Here is a 7,026-nt window from a genome sequence, read left to right on the forward strand (position 1 = left end):
CCACAAACACACTCCAAAATCTAGTGGAACATCTCTCCAGATGAATGGAGGTTACCATTATAACAGCAAATCTTATGCTCAGGTTTCCACAAACCTTTGTCCATGTAGTGTATTTCTAAAGGAAATTCTTTTATAGGGTTAATTTCTAAGTTATATTCTGACAAATGATAAGTGAAAATTTCATGTCAATTTGTCAATTTATACATTTTATAAACTGTTTGTTTATCTATCGATCTATTGTTTATTTATTTATGTATGTGTTGGTATGTTTTTAAGTTTTTTAATGTGTTAATCCCCCCTCTTTTTTGACATATTTATTTATCTATTTACCTTTTTTTTTTTTGGATTTATTACATATTTAAATGTGTTCATTCATTACTTTTTAAAATATTGTTTTCAATATAAAGGTATTACTAACTTTCTTAGTTTCTGGCGCTGTTATTTCAATTCGGTCCTTACCATCACTTATTGCATCTAATTGTTTAATTATCTATTCATTCATGTTGTTCAATGTTCCCCATTTGTTCGTTTTTTCCTTGTTTTCTTCCCGTGCTTGAGAAGTACAGACATCATGTAAAAAAATTGTGTGAACCAAATGGACCATTGGATTCTATATATAAATGTGTCAGTATATAACCTGTTCCTATAAAAACGATGATATATCATACCCAGGGCATTAATATAAATAAAAGCTAGAACCTACAGTTAAAGAAAATGCTTGTTTGCTGCTCAAAAGGAGGAGAAAGCGTATCATATTTACTTGGCTAGATACTCTCAAGGACGGCGGCTACACTACAGAAACGCCTCCCCTTCACCAAAATGGAACAGGCTGTGTTTGGCCCTCGCAAGAACAAAAGTAGACGAGTTTCCCCACACTCGAATCTCTGCTAGGTCGAACGCTATTGATCACGACTTTCTGAGCATACTTTAAAATTGGCACGACAATAATAATAATAATTATAATAATACAAAAAGCTCGATTCAATTTAATGATTTATTCAAGTAGTTCCCGATATATAAAAAATAGCTGAATAAAAAAATATCCTCATTGTACTTTAGTCTACTCTGAAGGTCATTTGCGCTATGCTACCCTTCTGTGAAGAGATTCATCCTTCTTGTTTGTTGCTTGGTAATTATATTCGCCGTGGGATGAAGGAGCCCTCGGGAGAGACCCCGAATCGTGCTTCAGGAACACTTTTAGGTGACCGTGTGTTAATACAACAATACGGATATCCAGTTAATGGGATTTCTTCTAATCGAAAATACACACAACAAAAGAAAGTAAAAATTCGGAAGGACACGGCATTATCTGATCTGAATAACTCTAAACTCTAAATTGATTTTCTGATAAAATTCGGAGAAAGCTGTTTTCTACTTTAGCGAATGGGATTGTCATGAAGGCCAGATGGCGGTTTTGTTCATCAGTCTGACTCAAATTATATAAAAATAAATAAATAAACGAAGCTGAGAGAAGATTCCTTTCGCCTTGCAATATATGGTCAAAAGTTTTGCTATTTACTCTTAGAATAATCTCCACTCTTCGATGTTCTACTTGATTTTGGAGGGTGTTTGTGGAGACCTGAGGTGCAGTCAGCTTTTCAGTAGGCCATTCAAGATATTTCACATCCATCCATCCAATGTGAAGCATATCTTCAAGCTGGTTTTGTGCAAAGGGTCAATGTATTGCTGGAACAGGTTTGGATCTCCTAGTTAAAGTGAAGAGAAGATTTCATGCTAACACAGTCAAAGGCATCCTGTACAATTATGGAATCAAAACCCTGATTCCAAAACCGATCATAATTCTATATTCTATTCACAAAAAAATAAAAAATCGAATAAAAAAAAATCTAATGTTTCAATTGAGAATATATACCATTTTACAGGAAAAATATGGTCATTTTGAATTTGATGGCTGCAGCAGGTCTCCAAAAAGTTGGGACAGGGCTATGTGTAGCATCACGTTTTTCTATCTGAATACATATGAAAACTGAGGAGACAAGATATGTGTGGGACAACTGGATTCCAGCTGCTCAACAGTTCTGGGTCTCCTTTGTCGTGTTTTTCATTTCATGATTTGTCAAATGTTTTCAAATAGTGAAGGATTGTAAAAGTGCAAAAATCACACCACAGGGTATTAAGGTGCCACATCAGAGATGAGGAATGGAACAGTTTAGTTTCCCTTTTCCCCATTATCAGTGTTAGCAAAGACTTGAAATGAACGGACAGTGGAAAAATGTGTGTAAAAGCTGTCAAGAAAGTAGAATGTCCAAAATGCTTTGACCTCCATCTATTTCTCCCTCCCTCACCTCCTCTGTTTAACTGCATTCTTCTCACCTACTCAGTCCAAACACGGCAGCTCGCACAGGCCTGCTAGTGGCCGACTATTCATCACACTCCCTCTAGGTACACACCGAGGTGTCTGAGAGATAACTTGCACGACTAAAGCCTCATTCCACCGTGTCTCTCCAGCTGCTTCTCCTGCTGCATTCTCACAGTCTTCAGCTTTATTCACCACAACCAGTGATCCAGTGATCTGATTATCTTTGCTGTGTCTATCTACAGAAATCTAGCATTCGACACATATACTAGCATATCGTTTATAAAAATAAGAAAAAATAGCTCATCTCATTAGAGTCTGATCTAGTTACACTCTTGCTTTCAGTAATGAATATGTTTTAATTGTAGCACAGTCTAATCTAACAGTTGAATTGCGTCCATTCTCACGATATTAGAGTCTTGACAAAGTTTAATCTAGGCACCACAATTTTGTACTAATAATATACTATAGTATAGCCTCACAGCACCAATATTGTGAGATCTAATCCAAAATCTAATCTGAAGTTGAAGGATTTGGTCTAATTTTATCCTTTTAACACTATCTAATATAAAAAAAATGGTGTTTCTTTAATACTATGATCTCTTGGTTATATAATTGTGTTCATAATATTAGTAATAAAAAAAAATCTAATCTCTCAGAGGCAAAAACACATGTAATCCCTGTTAATCACAGTGAAATCTAGAGACTAAAGTGTTTCTCATTCTGTTCTTTCAGCACTGTCTAATCTATATATTGATTGCTTTATTGATATTAAAATCTCAGCACAATCTAAGTCAAAAATGAATATCCAACAGTATAATTTCAACACTGTCTAATCTAGACACCAATGTGCATTTCTCATTTTGTACCTAAAACACTGAATTGACATTAACACGTTCATTCGATATTTTCTTTCGGCTCACGGCCCCTCATTCAACTTTATAAGAAAAAGTTTGGGCCCCACTATAATAGCATATTCTGAATACAATCAAATCTAGTGTCTAATCTCTACTCCCAGTTCTCAATACACTTCAGTTAGCAGAGGGCATTTACCACCTTGGTGATGATGTCACTGAGATCAGAATGACAATCCGGCAGCCCGTTCCCCCACCCCTCTGGCTGGGTCTAATTTCATTCCGTTCCTTTTGAAGTGATACGAAAAGCAGCCTGGGTTTTCCCTCACCCACATACCAGAAAAAGATCGGCTTGTTATTAGCGGACTGTTGGGGATTGGCACAGCTGACCCCCCCCAAGCCTGGGTGGGTATGTGTATTTAAAGGGGGTGCATTTCTCTCAATTTTAGTGGTAGCCCAGAGAGCTGCTGAGTGACATAAAGCTGTTACAAAAGTCTGGGTGTGAAATGGCTGAAATGCTTTTCTGCCTAGGTCACGCTTCTGACTGAAACATCGCAGGACTGGACGAGAAATCCAGTTTTTATTATAAGAACAGATAGTTTGGAGTGTCCTGCTAGTCAGACATGAGAATCTTATTTAATAGAAATGAAAAAAAAAGTATTGTACCCAAGGGCCTATTTAACTGCAAGGGAAAAAAAAGTTAAACGTAGCTCTTTAAAGGAATCCTGAATTAATCCAGAGTCTGGCACTGTTCCAATCCCACCACCTCACCGCCTTTTCTCATGTTCGACAGCATTAGAGGCCTTGAATGCAAGGCCTTTGAATGAATTGGAATTCCAAGCCAGGCATTTCACATATCCTACAATTTTGAAAGAGAAATACAATACAGTTTCATGGAGCAGGTTTGTGTGTAGGAAGTGAGGTAAAGATGAAGGACTGGAGAAGATCCGAAAATAGACAATTCGAAGGACAAATCTTTAGGAGATTAAATGTTAACCCCATTGAAATGTAAAGGATATCTAAAATGGTTGACGTTTCCCACAATTGAGAGCTTTTTAGACAATGAAGGAAGTTGGCGAGGATGAAACGAACACAATCGAACCAAATATATATCACTAATGTGGGTGGATTTGCGGAAAATGTCCATGGAATACAGTGAACCATGGAGCAATAGATTATGCCGTGAGGCTTTTTTTGCACTCTCGAGCCAACGCCAGACCCTATTGTAATAAAAACGCTGTAACTCAATATGTCACCTAATCCCAATTAAGAGCCCAGAATGGTACGACCCCTGCCCTTGTGAAATAAAAACGGTTCTTGGCACCGTCGTTCAGCCACTCACTGCTGCTGATCTCAGGCCTGTTTTATTAAAGCCAGAGAATTCAATCCCCAAAACTGTCATAGGGTTTCTAAGTGCCGGGAACAGACCAGAGGTATTTTTATTCCTGTGACAGGGGAGAAATAAAATCAGGCTTGCAAAACGCAAAAACGACGAAGTAACGTGGAGAAGAGATGCAGACTAAGAGTAAGTGGGCTACGTAGAGAGACGAGGAGACGTGTTAAACAGGGTCACCAACTGTAGGTGTGGACAGGGTGGAGCCGGAGCAAGAAGCAGTAAGTAAACAGGAAGCGGAAATAGTTTTTTTAAGTGGCATTCAAGCTCCGAAAATAAAACCCCGCAAGCACTTTCGACCTTCATTAAGAGTGCTGTTCTATTTCCGAAAACCCTTCTCTGATCTTTGTTACTCACGAGCTTCAATGCATTTTCAAAATATTGTACACAATTGTGTCGCAAAGTTTGTAAAATATGCACTGCGAGGAACCTGGGTCGGTTGCTTGATTTTAACACCGATATACTGTATATAACAATCATTCTATAACACACGCTTATGTAATGTAAATTTAACCATAATCAACATTTTCAGGAACGTTCCTTTTCAGGACACACATGTTATCCTAGGATCAACAAGTCCTCTGAAGGTATGCTGTGGTATCAGGTACCTAGACGTCAGCAACTATGGACTTGTTTTGAATTTTGGAGGCCACGTCCACACCTTAACCTTGTTGTCATGTCTTCTCAACTGCTTTTGCAGCATGGCAAGGACATCACCATGAATATATATATTTTTTACACTCAACATTGCATCCATGCAAATTTCCAGGACCCATAGTTTCCCAGCAGGACATTGCCCAGAGTGTCACAATGCCTCCACCAGTTTGCCTTCTTCACATGGTGCATCTTGGCACCTGTTATACTTCATGTGGCTGTCCACATGAAGTAAAAAAATGTGATTCATCAGACCAAGGCAACCTAGGCATTGGTAGCTCAAAAACTAGGGCTCTTGGTTACTGATCGGAAGGTCAGAGGTGCAAGACCAATGCTGCTACTGTTGGGACCTTAAGCATGGCATTCCACTCTTGGGGAGCTCAGTAGTTAAGGCTTTGGGTTACTAAATAGAAGGTCTGGTGAGGATCAAGCCCCATGGTGCTACTGTTAGGCCCTTGAGCAAGGCCTTCCACCCTTGGGGAGTTCAGTGGTCAAGTCACTGGGTTACTGATTGGAAGGTTGGTGGTTCAAGCCCTCATCGTGCTACTGTTAGGCCCTTGAGCAAAGCCTTCCACCCTTGGATTCAATTCAATTCAATTCATTTTTATTTGTATAGCGCTTTTAACAATGAACATTGTCTCAAAGCAGCTTTACACAGATAATGTGGTGATTAAACGTAAATATGTTCTTTGTAAGTATGTTTGTCCCTGATGAGCAACTGTGGCAAGGAAAAACTCCCCGAGATGGCATAAGGAAGAAACCTTGAGAGGAACCAGACTCAAGAGGGAACTTATCCTCATCTGGGTTGCACCAAATGTCCATTTGAAGCAGATATACAATGTTGCGGGGTACAGTGATGATGATCAGAAGCGAACTGTATTCCTGAGTCAGTGTAGCAGACTGTTGACATCCAATCCATCCTCAAAGCACCCGTTCTACTCCGGAATTACATGGAACCACCCAAGGTGAGCTCAGTGTTTAAAACTCTGGGTAAATAAACATTGGAAATGAAGTTTAAGCCACAGTTTTACCAAACCGCCTATCTTGGGCCCTTGAGCAAGGCCCTTAATCCGCTATGCTCCAGAGGGGCGTTGTATAATGGCTGGCCCTGCGCTCTGACCCCAGCTTCCTAATAAGCTGTTATATGTGATGCAAATGTGTACACTGACTGTGTAAGACTTATAATCTAATGCTAATGGTAGTTTTCTTTCACCGGTGTTTTGTATTGTTTTTTAAGACTTATTACTCCATCGTGCATATGTTCCCATTGTAGTTGTGTCGAGTAATCAGTTGAGAATCCTGCCATTCACATGGACAGAACTTTGTGGTGTTGACCACCTTGTGCCCTTATGATTCCCAAGATCTCAATCCAAACAATATTAATATTACTCTTCAAATTGTTCATTCATAGTATACGGTACCTCTTTTAAAATATACACACCCTCTTCTTGATTTTTGAGGGTAAAAGTATAGGATAAATCTGTGATATGTGCAGTTGGAGTTCTCTCTCTGCGAGGCGTGTTTTACAGAGGCTCGGTCTGCATCGCTGGTGTCTTGTACCCGAAGGAATGGAGATGAGTTAGTGCTCTGGGGGAGTCAAGAGGAGGAGGAGAAACCCAGGCTTATTTCACTAAATGACCAATCAGTCGGAGCAGTGCTTGTTTATGTAACGGACATGCCGTATATCAGTCGAACACTTCCTGCTGTACCTCGTTGAGCTTATTGGGATGTACATTAACTTATATTCTGTGTGTAGGGAAATAATAATCCAGAACAAGCACAATTTTACATTTGAATCATAAAGCCGT

This window comes from Silurus meridionalis, chromosome 27 (genome assembly GCF_014805685.1).
Source record: "Silurus meridionalis isolate SWU-2019-XX chromosome 27, ASM1480568v1, whole genome shotgun sequence".
In the NCBI taxonomy this organism is placed as follows: domain Eukaryota; kingdom Metazoa; phylum Chordata; class Actinopteri; order Siluriformes; family Siluridae; genus Silurus; species Silurus meridionalis.